The sequence below is a fragment of the Odontomachus brunneus genome, unplaced genomic scaffold, assembly GCF_010583005.1.
Source record: "Odontomachus brunneus isolate Ranch 3 - 2012 unplaced genomic scaffold, Obru_v1 Obru_scaffold_096, whole genome shotgun sequence".
Taxonomy (NCBI): Eukaryota; Metazoa; Arthropoda; class Insecta; order Hymenoptera; family Formicidae; genus Odontomachus; species Odontomachus brunneus.
In genome coordinates, this window is record NW_022639546.1 from 1185196 (window position 1) to 1203880 (window position 18685).

An 18685-nucleotide genomic window follows, 5' to 3' on the forward strand; every position below is an offset into this window, starting at 1 on the left:
TCTCTCTCTCTCTCTCTCTCTCTCTCTCTCTCTCTCTCTCTCTCTCTCTCTCTCTCTCTCTGCACACGATTTTGACATGTCAATTAATCTGTGAATTATAAACCACTCTCAAAATATTATTTGCTTTTATTCTTATATTACATTTCTGTAATCTATGCGCTTGAGGGGATCATGTTTCAGAGCATACAATAAATGAACCTCTCTCTCTTTTTCTTTCTCTCTCTCTCTCTCTCTCTCTCTCTCTCTCACATTGTTTGCTCTTATATTTTTTCCTTCTCTATATAGATTATTTATTTTACTTATAAGAAAACCCACACAAGGATGCAATATCCCTTTGAAATAAATCAGTTTTTTTTCATTCGAAGGGAATATAATGAAAACTATAAGAGATAGAAAAATATATTTTGAATAAAAGTTGAATGATTTGAAGAGTACTTTAATTATTACTTTAATAATTATAATAAGAAGTGGTGGGGGAAATATTAACAAAACAAGTTTTTTTTCAAATAATTTCTGTAAAGTACTCTTCATACCATTTAACTTTTATTAAAAATATTTTTTTTTTATCTCTTATAGTTTTCATTATGTTCCCTTTGAATGAAAAAAAAACTGATTTTTTTCAAAGGGATATTGCATTCTCTAAACTTGCGAAAGGGCACATATAAAAAAAACGTATTTGTTATTCTGACCTAAAATACAACATATTACAAGTTCATGAAAATCGAAGACGGACACCTGTGTGAGTTTCCTTGTTTGACTATTATTTCTTTCTCTATATAGATTATTATTTTCTTATATATGATATTCCAGAACAGTCTACGAAACGCTTGTGGGAACGCTAGGGCGGATCGAGGTGAACATAAAAGTCCCACGCCGTTTTGCGATATTCGCAATAAAGCTCGAGATCTTAATTAAAGAAGATTGGTGAACGAACGCGAATGTGCGCGATATGGTAGATGAGTTGCCATTGTATATTCGTACATTAGGTCAAACTGAAGAAAAACGTCCTCTGCCACCTCGCAAATAGATTTTTAATTATTAATTAAAGAAGAGTAATGCATTATGGCGCATAATCATGTGCACAATTTTCTTTCGTTGATAGCTAAAAGTCTACGTGGTTGTTCGCAAAATGATAAAGGACTCTTCTATTCAGTTTGACCTAATGTACAGACGCGCGACAGCACACATCGCCACTATAGCTCATCTACTCCATATCGCGCGTGATCATTCATCAATCTTGTTTGATTAATATCTCGAGACTTATTGCGAGTATCGCAAAACAGGTATAGGACTTTTATGTTCACCTCAATCCGCTTTATGGAAGCGCCTCACGAGCAGTCTACTTCGTAGACTGTTCTGGAATATTCTGTGTATATCTTTAGTTATTGACATAAATGACCATCACTCGCTTCTGTTTTCCGGCCTACGCTGATTAATAATATTATTTCCGTGTTATCTACTTTGGCGTCTTTATGCGTATTGCTATTATATCTAAGGTGTTAATATACTCCAAGATATTAGTAAATACTTTCTTTCTTTTTCCAGCAGTCTCTCTCTTTCCCTCTCCTTTCCACTCTCTTTCCCCTTCCCCTCTCTCTCTCTCTCTCTCGCGTCATTTTCGTATCAAATATTAACGAGATCGAGTGCGTCGAGCAAATCGTCCTTAATCCGAAACTCAAATTAATCACAAGAATCGGGTTTCCATCTTCCTGCGAATCTGCGCCGAGGCAGACGTTGGTAGCGCCACGGCGCGATACAGGGCGATCCACGTTTTAATGGTCAAAGCGTGCCGAGGGTGTGGGCGGAGAAGAGAAAACTGCTGTCCTGCCCCGCGAGTGTTTCGTCGTTAAAATGCGGAAATAACAAAGGAGAATGAATTGAAGGCCATTCGATTTGTTCGCCTGCTATCAGCGGGGATGCGTTCGCGGTCTCAAAATCACCGGGCCACGCAAAAAGCTCGCCGGGCGCAAATTGGCCATTAAAGTCTGAGGCGGCCTGTACAGCGGGAAAAATTTCCTTCCACCTCTCGAGACGCTGTCTCGGTGAGCGCGCGAGAAATGAAATAATATCTAAACGTCTCTAGAGCGAAAACGACGTCAGTTGCACTGACGGGCGCGAACGAATTACCGGGGGGAAAGGGGGGCGGGGAGGGAAATCGCTACGTTTACTAGCATTAAGGATCCTTTTCGCGGGAGAATTAGCGCCGTCGCGATGCGATGATATTGTAGCGCGCGGAATTCTCGATTTGCGATAAAATACGCGCGCGTAATAGTGCAATAGCGCTCTCAATAACGATCCCCGGCGAGAGGAAAAGCAGCAAAGGACGAATTAAGGGAGAGAAGCGACACGGAGGAGTGGAGGGCGGACGCGTCGTCGTTACGTGTGAATTTTCCTTGCCACGATATCCGGATTAGTTTAAGCGTTATCGAGCCCTTTCGCTCGCTCCCTTCTATCAATTTTCATTCTTCCCGCGCGATTATGCAACGCTTTAGCGAAAGAATTAAGACACGTTACGGTGAACTGCTCTCTGCAAGCAGTCCCCGCGGCTCACACTTCATCGTAACGTTATACTTAGCGTTACGCGGTGGGAATTACGTCGCATTTGTCCAATTGCTCTCGCGTTGGGTTACAAATCGCAGTTAATTCGTCGAGAATAAAGGGGAAATGAAGAGAGAGAGAGAGAGAGAGAGTGAGAGAGAGAGAGAGGGGGGGAACCGTGCCGAAACATTTTTTAACAAATTACTCTCATTTGGAATATAGAGGGAGGAGAAGGAAAAAGCAAAGAATGAAGGAGAAATTGAAATAAGAGAATTTCGACGGGAATCGCGCGTGCATTTGTTTTCTTTCTGAAAAAAAGAAAAAAAATAGAAAAAAAAATAGAAAAAAAAACATATGCGATTCTGCTTGCTTCTTTTTTCCCCGCCTCCCCTCGCAACGACACCTATACGTGCCAATCGTGACGGCGTTAATCTACGATGTGTGAGCGGTGTGCGCGCGAAATACACAACTCCGTCACAATACACTCGTACGGCAGCCTTGCGCGATCGGTGGATAGATGGGAGAGAAACACCGACGAGCTCTCGCGCTCCCCGAGCGCGCGCGAGCCATTTATAAAAATATTTTCAACTAATCCCCGCCCTCTTCCGAAAGTTAGGCGTTCGATCTCGCGCGTTCCCTTAAAATACATTTCAATCCGTCTGCATTTTCACAGCGATTACGCTCGCGGGATATGCGGCCCGCGGTCCTGCGCCGGTAAAATGAGCCGGAATTGAAAATCCCCAAAATTGATGGATATGCTCGCGTGTTGTCTTCTTTTTTTTATTCCTTTTCTCTTTTCCTCTTTCATTCTTTGTCTTTATTTTCTTTCTGTTGAATGTTTCGGTTGGGACAATTCGGGGATATTGCGAAGTGTTGTTTTCCACTTTTAACGAGCGCAACGTCAGGCGCAACATTAGCGCGATCTAATTTCGAGCGCGTTCATCATCGCGGCTGTAATTCATCTGTCCAATTCGTGTTGAGGTAATGTTGCCGGGCGACAATAATTAGTGTCGAACATCAGCGTTGACGAGGGAAATTTCGGAAATTCGCGCGCGGCTTAAGCGCCTTGCCGCGTTTTCGTACGTAGGAACCGGGCCCAGTTTCCGAGCTGGCGAGTATTATTCATTCGACCGCGGCGAGTCTATCAAAATTCCATCATAACCCCGACGCCCCGGAAAGTTCCCGCGAGATTTCACGAGGACACGATCCCCGTTCGAGCCAAAATTCCATAGATTAGTCGAGGAAAGTTGGAGGGAGGGAGGGAGGGAGGGGATCTTAAAAGTGTTGTTATCCAGTGACTCGATCAACCAACTCGATCCGGAGTTGGACGGGATTCTCGAAGTCCCGGAAGAGATTCTTTTTCCACCGCTGCGCCGACGGGGGCTTTAACCGGGAAGTGCATTATGAAATTTTTACCGAAGTCGAATTATATATATGTATAGGACAACACACTCCTGAGACACTCGTCACACGGAGGAAGTGTTTTCGTCAAGCGTGTAAACTACTGGCAGTCTCCGCTTTCTTCCCGCGGCTTTCGACGGCAGGATGTTGTCTATAGGAAAATTAGGTTATGAGGCAGGACTCACGTGCTCGGCGTGATCGAACGTGACATGTCGTGTGTCAGCGCGAAAGTAATTCGAGCTCACCGCCGGCTGACACAAGCTCGATACGTCGTTGCTCCTGTATTGGAATTAGAAGATGCTCCCAATGTCTACTCGCAACATGACGGACCTAATTCCCCTTTTCCAGCTCTCTTTACCTCTATATTATTTAGATAAATATCTTTCCCACGACAGAGAAAACTGCAGAATTAATCCTAATAAAGTGATGATTATGAGTCGAGACCCTATTCTGGTTTGATTCATTAATATAATAAAAAAGTACACATTACGATTACAACACGGACGAAATATTTTTATATTTTTTAGTTTTCTTACCATTGCCTTCCAAGGTTACTTTTGCGAGCATTGTTAACATTTAAAAAAAAATTTAGAGTATCTCATTTGGTTTAGTAACTCAATTTATAAAACTGTTAGCAGATTGTGCTACGTATTATATTATTATTTTATATAGATCAAAACAATTTGAATACCGGCATTATCGATATAAAATTGGATATCGTATAATCTGTTATCGTATAATCTGTAGAAACATAATAATAATATTTTATTGGTCGATTATTATTATATAAAAAAGAAGAAATACATAATAAATGCGACAAAATAGTGAGACAACAATTTTTCAGTTAATTTTAATGCCTAACTTAACTCAACTAGTCTACACTGACCCCAAAAATAAATCTGACTCTAAACTATTATATTCTAATATCTAAATTTAAGTTATACTGCGGGAAGGTGTTCAGCAATATCGCAACGCGGCAGCATGAAAAATAATGAAAGAGTAGACCGAATGAGTCTCACACGGCAACTTATTGCAATATTTAGATGCATTGTACGAAAATACTTGCTGACTAATTGGAACTCGCTCTCAAACGTTTCTGTTTATTTCTCCTTGAATATAGAATGAATTAATTTGAAGTCTAATTATTTTGCTTTAAAACCATGATGCTTGTATCCATATTAACAGTTCCTCTTGATGTTTGTGGACCAATTCATATAAATGAACGGGAGTTACTCTAACCTCAAGTGACTCATAATTAGGACCGCTACTTTACTCGATATTCCGTTGAAGTCGGCGAAATAATCGAGTAAGAGAGCTGAAAAGAGCCGCGCGACACACAGACGCGAGGACGTTCCGTGTCTCGGTTGCCGATGACGCGCAACGTCGAATTCGCAAATTCCCAGGCCGCCCGCCGTTTTTGCGAGCCGCCCGCACGATTCGACGCGGTTCGATTCGACGGGACAGCTAACGATAAGTCACCGTCACGGCGAGGCCGAGGAGAGAGAGGAGAGAGAGGGAGGGAGAGAGAGAGAGAGAGAGAGAGTGACGGTCGCCGCGGGGCAGGTCGCCGGACGGCAACTCGGCAACCCCCGGAAAGATGCCGTTGACGGAAACGTCAATTAATTACACAAAGCTGCCGGAGCGGAATGTATCTGCGAATTCAGTGCGGCGCATGTCGCGACGGCCTGGCAGATGCAGCCGCAACGCGCGCACATTAGAGCGTGTAACGGGATGAAAGCCCGCGCGCGAGAGGCCAACGCACGTCTGGCACATCGGTCGATGTTCAAGAGTTACCGCCTCTATCTCTCTCTCCCTTTCGCTCTCCCCCTTTCTCTCCACCTTCCTGCCTCTCTCCCTTTTCCTACTCTCTCTCTCTCTCTCTGACGCGTGAAATTTATGGCACGTAATATCATTACGTCGAATCGCCCGCGATTCCATTCGCGCCGCGGGATTCGCGCGCGCGTTACGTACGCGACCGCCCGAAGAAAAAGCGCAATATCCGCCGTCCATCCGTTCGCTCGCTCGCTCGCGCCGGAATTCGCGCGCTAAAATAAAATCATCCGCCGGTGATGGCGGGGGTGGCGAGGCGCGCCGGAAGACGGCGTACTCTCTCTCTCTCTCTCTCTCTCTCTCTCTCTCTCTCTCTCTCCCCCTACCGCGCGCATTATATACTAGTCCGCGCATAATATATCGGGTATCCCGGCGTGTAATGTAGGTATCGGATAACTGTCAGACGGATATAGCGAAAGTTTCGTCTCCGCGCGCTTAAGACGCGCTTAAGCGATTTCGCGTTTCTCGGAGGATAACGCAGATGTTAGTTTTGCGTTCGCGGTGCGGAGCGGAGCGTGGCGCGCGGCTGTGATGCGGCGCGAACGCGCGCCGCATTTCGCATTAATGTATTCCTTGTGCATCCCCCTGCGTCGCGTCGCCTCTCTCTCTTTCTCTTTCGCCCGGCTCTCGCACAGCCACGTGGATTTAACGCGGATTCGTAATAATTTATCTTCCGTTTAGGACGTTTAAAGTAAAGTTTAAGTTCTTCTCTGCTATCCTTCCGCCCCCCCCCCCTTCTCCTCTGCTGCTCTCTTTTCTCCCCGGGGGTGAGAACTGAGGGTGGGCGGCCGGCCGGGGCAGAGAGACGTGCGATTGTTTCGCTCGGCGATAATGCGCCGCGTAAATAGACAGTGCCAAGGACAATTTAACCCCCGCTGCCGAGACAACGGAAATTGCGAGGGGATCAAAGCAACGTCTGATTGCCAATTAGACGATTCAAGCAACTTCCGTTTCGTCCTGGCGCGACGGCGTCGCCCGGAAAATCGCCGACACGATGGCCGACAGTTGCACAACAGCGTCGCGAGTTTGATAAGAAACAAATAAGCGAGCTTATCTCTCGCCCTTTCGTTCCTTCTCCATTTCTCTATCTTTCTCCCTGTTTCTATTTGTCTCTCTCTCTCTCTCTCTTTCTCGTCGACAACGGCTCTACGCTACCCATTCAACTGTATCTCCGCTGTTGTGCAAAGTCGAGACGTCATTACGAGGAGGGTCGATATGCGTTTGCAATTTTACGCGCGATAGATCGGTGCGCGGCGCGCGATAATCAAACAACCGCGTTTCCGCAATCATCGGTCTACTTGTTTGTCGACGGTAGACAGCCGATTCGGAAAGAAACTCGATCGATCTCTGGAATATGATGGGGTTCTGCGGATGAACTCGATGGCAAACAGCAATGAGTGCACCTCGTGCGTGATGTGTAATTTCTGTCGGTGTGACTTCCGCGTGAGGACTTCGCCGTATTTCGAAACTGCGGATCGAATGGGCAACTCGATACCTTGGTGAGAGACAGAAGCGAGAGGAGAGAAGGGAAGATCGAGAAGGATATTATCTACCAAACTGCTAGACGGGCTCGACGATGCCTCCGGCGACGAGAAACGGCGAGACCAGTCATCTCCGTGTCTCGTCTCGAGCCCGTTTAGCGTAGAACGCGCATTAAGCCCGACCCTTTTTTTCCTGTTTCGCGAGGAGAAATTTGTCAGCCCCGGGGGAGGAAGGGGCTTGAATTTCTCCACGGGAATCCTACGTCACCGCGCGCAGCGACGTAAATTGGACGCTGCGTTTAAAGAAAGTAACGAATTGGAAGCACACACGGAGAGGCTGGCGCGGGTGGAGTGTTAAAACAAATGGCGATTCCGACACTCGTGACCGTCGAACGGCGGCGGAGGCGCGGCAAGGAGAAGAGAGACGAGGTGGAAGAGTAGAAGTCGGGGACTTGGTGGTTTCATATCTCGGCGAAATAGAGTGGAAGTTGAAAAATTTCTTTGTGTCGCGGCGCAAGCAATGCACTCCCCATGAAAACCAACGAGCCTGCGGGCCCGTCGTTCCTCCGCGTCTGGTGCGGAGTGAAAAATACATGGACATCGAAACGTTGAGCACACCGGAAACGCGCGGAGCTTCTTTATCTTTCTCGGTGAAAATTTTGGCGCTCGGATTAAGGGGAGACGGTCCTAGTTTTTTCCTTGCGATTCAATCCGAACCCCGCGAGATATCGTGCGTTCTCGACCGAAAAGACGCAGAGAAACATAGAAAGAAGAGAGAGAGAGGGATGGAGAGAGAGAAGAGACGAAATTAAATCCGCCGCGATGTTCCTCCGCGGAATATCCGCGATCTCCGCTATAGTTGTATTTACGACGGAACGCTGATGCGGACAGAACCGCAATCGTCGTCCCCCGGCTTCGTAACATGGTTTTGCGGCAAACAGCCCAAAATTCGGCCGGTTATTGTCGGATGGTCGACGCCGCGCTCTAAGCGCAATTGAGCAGTGCGAGTAGAATACCGGCAACAAATGCCGGAAATGACACACACACACATACACATTCTCTCTCTCTCTCTCTCTCTCTCTCTCTCTCTCTCTTATTCCCACAAGAGACGCGGAAAATTTTACGTTCACGGGGAGCGTTATTTATCGCTTCAGCGTCTCCGATCGCCTCGCTGTCTCGAGTCACTCAAGGGACTGGAATCGATAAACATGACTTCCGCGGGCGTGAAATTTTAAATAGCCTCTTTGACCGGAAAGAAGATTTTCGGCCTCTCTCGACGGGGTTCTCCGACCTCCACCCTTCGATCCACGAAGGAGCAAAGGGCACGAGGAAGAGGGTGACCCGCGAAGGGGAACTCGATTAGTTAGTCCCGGGTAGACTCTTTCTCGCGGCAGAGATATTTATACCTCCATTGAGACATCGCGGCACATACTGGAGCTCTCTCGTGCTGCCCCGTCGGGATCTTCCGCGCGTTCTGTTTCTCTCTCTGATTTTCCGGTTCACGATCGCGCCCTGTTCGTACCGATCGCCCGGGGCGACGCGAAAAACGCCGCGGACGCGATGATACTTTCCGCCGACGGCGGAATCAGTGGGATGTGGCCGCGCAACAAAACGACTGCCGTTGAATGAGAGGAGCACATCTCGCCGACGGGTGATGGTCAGCGGGTTTGTACCCCGACTTGAGCGATTCTACCCTGTGTGGACTTGTACCCCGCGAAACACCAACGGCAGGACTCATCATCTATCGCTTCGCGATAGTAGCAATAAAAAGATCGCGCACGAGCGCGAAAATTGCAAGCGACGATCACCACTTACGTGTTCGTGGCGCTTCCGCGAGAATGGATGTCGGGGTACCGGGGGCCTCACTCGTGGCTGGTCATACCGTAGAGCACACGTACGTACGTACACACTACACCTTCATACACTGCCTCTCTCTTTCTCTCTCTTCTCCCCTTTTCCCGGCTGCGAGGAAACTTATGATCGCGGCGTATAAATCACTGCGGCTTCGCTGTTGCCTCACACGGCTTATGTCCTCTTCACCCCCGGATTGAGTCCTCAGCGTTCCTTCTGGCCGACTCGGATCATTCTTCGCCGTCGGGTCGAGCGACGGAACGAAAGGGAGAGAGAGAGTGATTCGTCTCTCCGCTCTCCTCTTCCGCTCACGACGGCAACGCGGAACAAGTCCCCTGGCCGCGACGAGCTAAGTCACGAGTACACGGAGCGCCGAGTGTGAACCGCCGAACTTCTTAGAGATTCGCGAACGCACGGACGAACAACTGCAATCTATCGGCCTGAGCGGACTGAGTGGTCACAAAAATCGCGCGCTCTCACGTCGCGCGACTCTCCCTTCGGAACTCTCTCTCTCTATCTCTCTTCACCTTCCCTCGGTCGAGGTCGACGATCAGCGAACCGTGTGTGCGGCTCGCAACCCGGCACGAGTCGAACTCACTACCTCCTCGGGACGGTGTTCCGGTGGTGGGTTGACGACGCCGACGCCGACGCCGCCACCACCACCACTACCACCACCACCACCTCCTCCTCCTCCTCCTCCACCTCCACCAGTACCGCCGCCGCCGCCGCCGCCGCCACCGCCACCGCCGCCGCCGCCGCCGCCACCGCCGCCGCCACCACCGGCGCTACCTGCCGAGGGTCGCGAGGGTGGCTCCGGCTTCGCGACTGCGCCCTCTCGGCTCTATTCAACCCATTACGTGCCTCGCACACGCGTGACCGTGAGACAACACGCGTCGCTCTTTACGCGTACACCGAGCTGCACGTATGTACGTGTGAGAGAAGGAAGCTCCCCGCGCGTCCCCCTTTGCTCTCCCCCCGCCACCCTTTCTCGCTCGCGCTCTCTTTGCGTACACCCCTGGGTACCTACCTACCTACCTATCTATCTATCTACCTACCTACCTACCTACCCCGAACCGCGTCTCCGCCACCGCAACACGTAGCCTCGTACAGTGACTTGCTACCCCCTTCGTTTCCCGTCCTGCTTTGCGCCCCGCCTCGACGATGCTATAGCTCGCGATACATCATCGTATCACTTTATGTCTCGCGTAACATTTTATTAACCAGAAATCAAGTGTATGCCTTTCGATCCCCGGGCTCCTCCGGCCAGTATCCTCGCGGTGTCTCCGCGTTTCTCTTGCTTTCTTCCTCTCTCTCTTTCTCTGTCTCTCTCTCTCTCTCTCTCTCGTTTTTTTTCTCTCTCTCTACAGCGCGTTTCCTGTCCCCCGCGACCCGGGTCTGCCGTCGCCGCTCCGGTTTCTGTTTATTCACGTTGTCGTGTGCGACGGACGTGCTGTTTCTTCTTCGGCACTCAACGTCCGGCTAATGTCGATCCGCGGTCCCACGTGTAGCGAATGTCATTGTTGCTTAGAACGTTTTTATTAACTGCCATCCTCGCTCCGCTCTGATATTCCCGATCCGGGAGGTGTGGGTGGGTGAGCGTGCGCGTGTATGTATGTGTGTGTGTGTGTGTGTGTGTATGCGCGCGTGTACCTCTCCATGTCGTCCTTCCATCCGCTCCTTTCTCGTTTGTTCAATTTTCCACGTTTTCGCAATAGCATTTTTCTTTGAATTTATATCGACATACACATATCGATTCGCGCCCACGTGTGAGCATAGTAATGGCGCGCACAATTTCCCTCGCGCCGGATATGAAATGCTCTTTCTTCTCGATTTCGCCCTGGATCCCAGAAACGTATCCATAATGCGTCATTTGAATATCTTTACTATTTATTAAAGACTTCGGGAAGGATGTCAGGGTAAAGTAGCGAGAGAGGAGGGAGGGGAGAGAGAGAAGGAGATGGCCCGATTGAAAGAATCAGCGGCATAATCCGTGGGAGAATTAATCTCGGCATGTAATCCCTCTTTTAAGTTTTTAAGGATAATATCAGTAGCTCACAAAAAGGGGTCAATATGCATTTCGTTCATTAACAAAAAATGTGAAAAATGTTCTCTTTAAGGTATTACGCGCTTTGATTTATGCTGGATGTATCAAAGTCGAGTGCTGTATCACGCTCCGCCTTATTTCTTTCTTTAGGTGCGATAAATTTTGTTAAGCCTTCGCGCTACCGTGAAGCAGTCTCTCTCTCTCTCTCTCTCTCTCTCTCTCTCTCTCTCTCTCTCTCTCTCTCTCTCTTTCTCTGTGAAGTCATTTAATAAAATTTATTAAAATTAAGAGATTTCCAAGGAAATGATTTTAATCTCTCGCGCTACATTTTACGCGTGTAAGATTTTATTTATTATAATTCACTATTAATTAAAGAGCAGCTTTCTCTTTACGCCACGGCTTCTCCGAAAGACTCACGCGGCACTTCTGCTGAAGGCTGAAGCGAATTTTACTTTAACACAATTTTAATTCCAAGCAAACTCGCCGGGATATTTACCGCTGAGAATTAAAAAGTCGCGAGCGACGGCAGTTACCGACCAAATTTTCGATGAGAAGAAAACTTTTCCTTTAAGGAATTTCTAACGAAGTCTGTCCTTTTCGGTACGCTCTGTGCCGGAACCCGCAAATAACTATGTGCACGACAACACTAGAAACAACTTGCGAGCTCCCTCGTATTTCGATTGTTTGGAGGCGGAGCATTGCCCTTTACGTTTCAGATACGACGCTAAAATTTAACGACCATTTCGAACTTTCACGAGCATCTTATTAATCGCATTTTTTCGTGGAAATTGTGCTTTTTATAATCTCTCTCTCTCTCTCTCTCTTTCTCTCTCTCTCTCTCTTGAATTCATTCAGTACTCTACTTAGAATTGTCGATGTTTCAGTTCATTGTAATCTCGTCCCTGCGATATATCAGTTGTCTTTCTCGAAATGTTCCAGATTCAGCCGTAAATTTTCTTTCCTTGTGATAAAAATATTGCTTAATCAATCTAGTGTGTTGCGGTAAATAGTCACTCTTTTTCTCTCTCGTACATTCCTAAATCCAAAGAAAACTTCTCCTCGCTGTTAAAAGGATTCAGATAAGATTTCGCACGAGCGAGAAATTATTTATCAAATCACGGGAGTAACTTGATTTGCGCGAAAGGTTGTGAAGGGTTAAATTCATGGGAATTTTGGACATAATGCAAATTCACTGCTCGGACAACGGGCGGTTCTCGCGAGGAGGAGCTCGTGTTATCGAGAATTATTGAGGTATTCGCGCACGACTTTCCATTAATTCGCGCAGTGCTCGTCGAAACGCGGCACGGGACATCGGCGCGAGGGACTATGGGGAAATTAATACCGAAGCACATATGTTCCGAGCAGAGCCGTCTAACTGGTGCGCGAACGGCGGCGGGTGCGTATAGCGACGACCGAATTCGTGGCTGGTCGTGGCCGCACCGCGGGTATGCGTGAGCGCATCGAGTGGAGGGTCGGGGCTGTGAGGGTCCGCGGAGGGTGCCGGTCGGATGATATAGTGGATGCTGGTCGGTGGTGGTGGCGGCGGTATGGTAGTTACAGATAAGGAACAGGTCGCATCGTAGAGCCTCGAAGGGGTGGAGATGGTACTAATTTAGTAAGCGGCGAGAGAGAGGGTGAGAGAGGGAGAGAGAGGGAGGGAGGGAGGAGGGTAGCCGGCAATACCCACTTCCGGCTTTCGTGTCTGCGAAGACGGAAGTAACGCGCCGCGCAGAATATACCCGGAGATGTTTAAATTTAATATGCTGCAGGGTATTCTGCGTAAAGCATCCCGCACGCAATTGATATTATGAGTCGTAATTCCTTCCAAGGTATTGACACGTTGTAGCGCCGTGAGGAAAGGGATTGGTGAACACTTGGCAATTGATACTGTGCAATAATTAGTAAGCAGTGAGGAATTATATAAGATTTACTAGGATTTTTTAAAGTTATCTAATTTCCCAATAATTTACTTAGAAATTTATCCTAATAATTTCTTTAGAAATTTGTCCTATGATACTGATCAGCTTGATCCTAATCTAAGTTATCTAAGATGATTACGTCCTAATGCTGAATTAATAATAATCCCCTTATTATCTTCTCTCTTTCTCTCTTTCTCTTTTTCTTGATTGCCACGTTGTATTACATGTCTTAGCACGGAAAAAGAACAACTCTGTTAGTTCAGAATTTTCTGTGCTGCCTGTGGACCAGACAAAAAACTCGATTGTAGGAACGGAAAGATTCCCGTAGGAGATTTCGATTCGACCAATTGCTCTCACTTGTCTCAGCCGCGTTTTCACGCAACTGAATGTTCAGATGAATGTTTTCGGTCACGATAACAGAGATATTATTTCTCGTCAGTGAATTTTTCATCTGCACCCCTCTCTCCCTCTCTCCATTCAGTTACACCAACTGAAATTTTTCCCGCACAGAACCTGATAACATCATTTTACAAAACAGATAACTGATTACTATCAAGCTGATCACACTGACAGAAAGAAATGATTCATCTAGCCGAAATTATAGTCATTTTTTACCTCAATCATATTGTTTATAGTAAAATAGTAATAACATGCATATAAGATTATTATATTGTATACATAAAAAAAATGTCGGTGAATCTATATATGTAAATAAATGTCGATTGCATCAATATTGAGGAGAAAAACTCGATATATATTTATATTATTGTTTTGTGTAAGCATTAATAATTGATATTTAGTCCGCTACTGAACAATTTATCTGAACAATCGATCAAGAGAGAAAATAGTCCAAAAAGTAGAACGAGCGTATTGTCACGTTAATTGAAGATACTAATGTTAATTTTTCACAGAAGCCCCGACTAGAAATTTATCCTACACTAAATATATATTTATCATTAACATTAGAGTAGAATTTAATAAAAAAATGTTTTTTGACTATGATTTATAGTAATTATTTCTTTGTGGGATTGTAGTTGCAAGTACCAAACATTTTTTTTCAGTACAAGACTATGCACCGAGAGAAATTATTCGATAAAAAATTAAGAAACGGATATTTCCGATCAAAATGTCGATGAATTTTTGTATCCAATCAGGAAACGTTTAATGAAAAACATTGGCTCATAATTTTTTTAAATTATCTGATTAAATTTTGGATTCTGATTGGATATAAAAATTCATCGATATTTTGATCAGAAATATCCGTTTGTTAATTTCTTATCAGATAATTCAGTGTAGGATAAATTTCTATTCGGGGCTTCTGTGAAAAATTAATATTAATATCTTCAATTAATGTGACAATATATTCGGCTCGTTCTACTTTTTGGACTATTTTCTCTCTTGGTCGATTGTACAGATAGTTCAGATAAATTGTTTAGTAACGGGCTAAATATCAATTATTAATACGAAACAATAATGTAAGTATATATCGAGTTTTTCTTCTCAATACTGATGCAATTAGATTCAACGAGTTTTTTTTATGTATACAATATTATAACATTGCAAATCCTACTCGATATTTTCACAGTGAATATTAAGATTGTGCAATATCGGTTATCGAGATACATCCGAAATGGTAAGCTGAATCAACGCAAATAATTTAGCATGCGTTACAAAAATATACGGAACATTCGTTGGTTTGAGCGCGCACTGGTCTTTTCTAACACGTTATTGGATTATCAGAGTGAATAATATTTTAGAACATAGAGAAAATATTCACTATCTACCTATAAAATAAATATGTCGACGTTGCGATGTCAGCGAGATCGAGTTAGTGTTTTAACAGCTTAAACGTATAAATGCACTTGGAATGTGGAGTTATCTATTGCACAGTACAGAGAGGGTGTATACGCGAAAGTGGAACGGGACACCGAGAGAGAGAGAAAGAGAGAGAGAGAGAGAGAGATACATTTTTACTAGCCCTCTTTGATGTCGCAAATCTCCGATATCGAGATATTGTCCGACACATCAAAGGTATCAATGTAGCTCGACACTTTCTTCAGAAAGATCATTGACGATACTTGCCGCCTACGTTAACCGATATTTTTCGCCAAAAACGCCGATGCTTTTCGTAATCTCGAAATACCGTAAATATCCTAGTACACGCGTGCGCGCGCGCACGGATAACGTACGTAAGCACGCGGAGAGTTGCCTCAGCGTATTTTATCCCGGACCACACACACACACACACACACACACACACGCGCGCGCGCGCGCGCGCTCCCGCATGTACGACTCGCACGCGTAGTGAGGCAGGATCTGAAAAAAAGGCCGGCCGAAACTCAGAGATTCGAGGTTCAATTTTCCATTTCCCCCGGCTCTCTTTCGCCCGCCAAATGGACAAATGATGCCGGAAACTAATCATTTCGGCGTGCTTCGCCGAAAAACAAAGGGGGCCATGATACATAATAAAAACCGCCAGGTCGTTCGCGGCTACTGCGAGTTCGCGTCCGGAAATATATTCGCAGTTGATTTCCAGCGATCTCTGAAAATTCATCCTCCATCGGGAACCGCGGAGATACCCGCGCGCTACCACGCGCAGCGCCAAATAAATATCGCGAATTCCCCACGAGCGCTTACGAGCACGCGACTCTGACTTTTGCCCGAATGCGCGCTGCGGATGAATCTATCCGTTCTCGTCGGAATTGCAAATAACGCATCGCCGCTGCTTCGCAACGCGAAATATCGCATTCTCCCGTTAATGCACAGAACACACACGCGCGGGCCTGATCAGATTGCCACTCATAGTCGCGATTCCGTCCGCACGATGTGTGTTGCGGGGTGCTGCGAAATCTGCATCGTCGATTGCAACGGCGCCTTGGCCGCGGATGCCGGCGAGATCCGCGCTTGCGAGAAAGTACGAATTCTCGAAATAGCCCGAAATAGCGCGGACAGCGCGGCGGCACGCAAAAAACGGGAGCGAAACAAGGATCGATACTGCGGCCGGAGCGGCATTTGCCACTGCCGATGTGTACCGGGCTCATAGTGGAATTCGAAAGTTCATTTTTCTGCGGCTGGGCCACCAAATTTGTTGGATTCTGTCCCAGCGCGCGCGCCACACCAATCGGGGGGTGACTGTGACGAAACGCGGGGTGATTTCGCGGCAGCAGCAGCAGCCCGACGGCTACGGGGAGATTCTTCGTTCCTCGCGTGCTCCCGTTCTCTCCCCCGCTGTCAAAACTGGGGGAATGGGCGGAATACCGGATGAGTAAAGTAGGATACTGTGCCGAATGGTTACATAGATAAGGCGAGTCGGAGTCGACGGCCGATCCGCGCGCGACAGAGTGCCGCGCAAAGTTTCATCCTGCTGCTCCCCCTCCCCCCTCTGCTTCTTCTCCTCATCCTGCACCGCGTTACTTTGGCCTCTTTCCTTCCGGATTTGCCCAACGCACGCGCGAGCCGCATCTGCGTCTTTTTCCGCCTGTGTCGTTCGCGAAAGACACGGCCAGAGGCAAGAGGAAGCTTTCCAGAGAGAAGGAAAAAAAAGTGAGATAGAGAGAAAGAAAGAGAGAGAGAGGGAGGGAAGAAGATACAGAGAGAGAGAGGAAGGAGGGAGAGTGGATTCAACCGGGATCATCGGAATTCACCCCCGCGGATTGCGAGGCGCGCGTCACCCCCGTCGCGTCGCGACGCGCCGGCCGAGCCGATCGCCGAGGCGTGTGACAGAAATTGTGTCTCGCGCGAATACCGAGCGCATTCGGTATCGGTCCAAGATCCCGGTAACGACTTTACGTCACGAGTAGATACTCGGGGGATACTCGGACGACGGCGAGGATGTTGGCGAGGATCTCCAGCGGCGTAGTGTCTGTTGTTTGACGAGGGGGAACGGCGACGGCGACGCGTGCACAAATTCTCTTGAAATATACAGAGTGTGTACGTGTGCATCCACGTACGTGTGTACATGTGTACGCGCAGGACAGGCAGGCAGGCAGACAGGCAGGACTGTCGATGTATACAGCCGCGGAATCGTGAATATTCCGCGGCTAATCAGTCGCGCTTCAACGAGCCCCGTCGAAATAGTCCAGGAATTACATATTACATGATTTGCACCGGTGTCTCGTAGCGGCCGCTCACCGTACAAGATCCTCCGGGGTCCCGCAGAAGCTGGACGGAACGAATGCTGGGACTGCGAGCACCGCGGACTGCTAATTACTCGCGGACAAGCGAGGCGCATCACATGCGCACGCGAGCGTGCTTTCACCGACACATCGACAATGCGACTCGCTGGCGTATATGGAAAGTTAAATTATTTTGCATCCGAGATGCGATAGCTGAACAAAAGCGTGCAGATTCCTCGACTTACCCCGAGAGTACGCGGAAAAAAATTTCAGTTATGGTAGTCGAACAGGGAGAAACCAACTGACGAGAAATAATAGGGGAGACCGCGGCTATATAGTCCCAGGAGTATGTTGCTTCTTTTCAGTGCTTATCTTCAGAGGAATAGTGGGTTCAAAATAGCGAAATGGTACTTTTAGAACATAAATACTTTTTCTTGGGTTTTATTAAAATCGGAATAATATTACAGTTAAAAAATAGAAAAAAAACTGATTTGCTGAGCGATCTCCATCATGCCGCACAGGATTAATAAGTTGTCATCGATTATATACTAAACCTTTTAGTGCCGACTGAAAAAATGTACCTAAGCGTAAAATACCGTAATAGACCAAATTGATGTAGTTTGATAGGGTTTGAGAAAAAAGCATAAAAATAAAAGTAAGAATAATATTTATCTAATTCAAAAAGAAACATATTACGAAATAAAGGGAGAATAAATTAATGACAAATGTATTTCAATATTGTGTTGCTAACAACGATATATCTTTGTTCGGCACTATAAGGGCTAATTTTTGTTACAGCGTTTGCGATGATAAGAACTTCAGATATCAAAGTTTATTGTAATCATAGTCTAAAACGATAAAGAGACTTGTCGTCTGATTTGATGCAACATATTTTGCCAACAGGAGCTGTCCCCGTCACACAAATACGCCATTTTGAGCAGCAAGTGACTAGATCCTATTCTCAAAGGACACCGCCCTAGAGTAGCTCGCAAGAAGCTCCCTTATATTCGACAAACGTCGGTCGTGATCCGCGCCGTGGTCGAGAAATGCCCGCGTTATTTATAAGGAACCTTTCCTTTTAAGGAGCCTCAATGGCAAGAAGCGCAGGAAGATACGCCCGCGAATTTTCCAACGCCACCGCTGAATCAGCCGGTATTATGCAAATTCCGTTTGTTCGCGCTTTCCGCGCGCGTTTCTCGGCCCCCCGTGCAGCGTTCTGCTCCTCCGAGGGGGACGAGGAGGAGCCTGGTTGCAGGAAAATGCGGTGCCGATACATGCTGCCGACAACGACGCTGCGTACGTGCCGTCGTAAAGCTGTAAGTTCGAGATAACGCGTTCCGGATGCGGGACGAGTGTTGCGGATGCGCGCGCGGGACGGGTTTAACGTGCGAAATATCGTACGTGATTTACGATGGCGGCGGCAACGGTAACGGCTGCGTCTGCGACCGCGAAATTTAACGCGGGAAGGCGCGCCGTTTTTGATACGCGTAATATTTCCCAAGGCAC

General features: G+C 47.0%; 2 protein-coding genes across 4 annotated transcripts in view; one reads left to right on the forward strand and one right to left on the reverse strand.

Annotated features, from left to right (window-relative positions):
• The window catches only part of LOC116848490 (acid sphingomyelinase-like phosphodiesterase 3a), a 105926-nt gene extending 96232 nt beyond the window's left edge, over window positions 1-9694 (reverse strand). Inside the window, exon 1 of the mRNA XM_032824623.1 lies at window positions 9066-9694. The gene's annotated coding sequence lies outside the window, so the exon portion shown is untranslated. The remainder of the gene's footprint in view (window positions 1-9065) is intronic.
• The window catches only part of LOC116848492 (glutathione S-transferase 1-1-like), a 165838-nt gene that overhangs the window by 130000 nt on the left and 17153 nt on the right, over window positions 1-18685 (forward strand). The window lies entirely within an intron of this gene.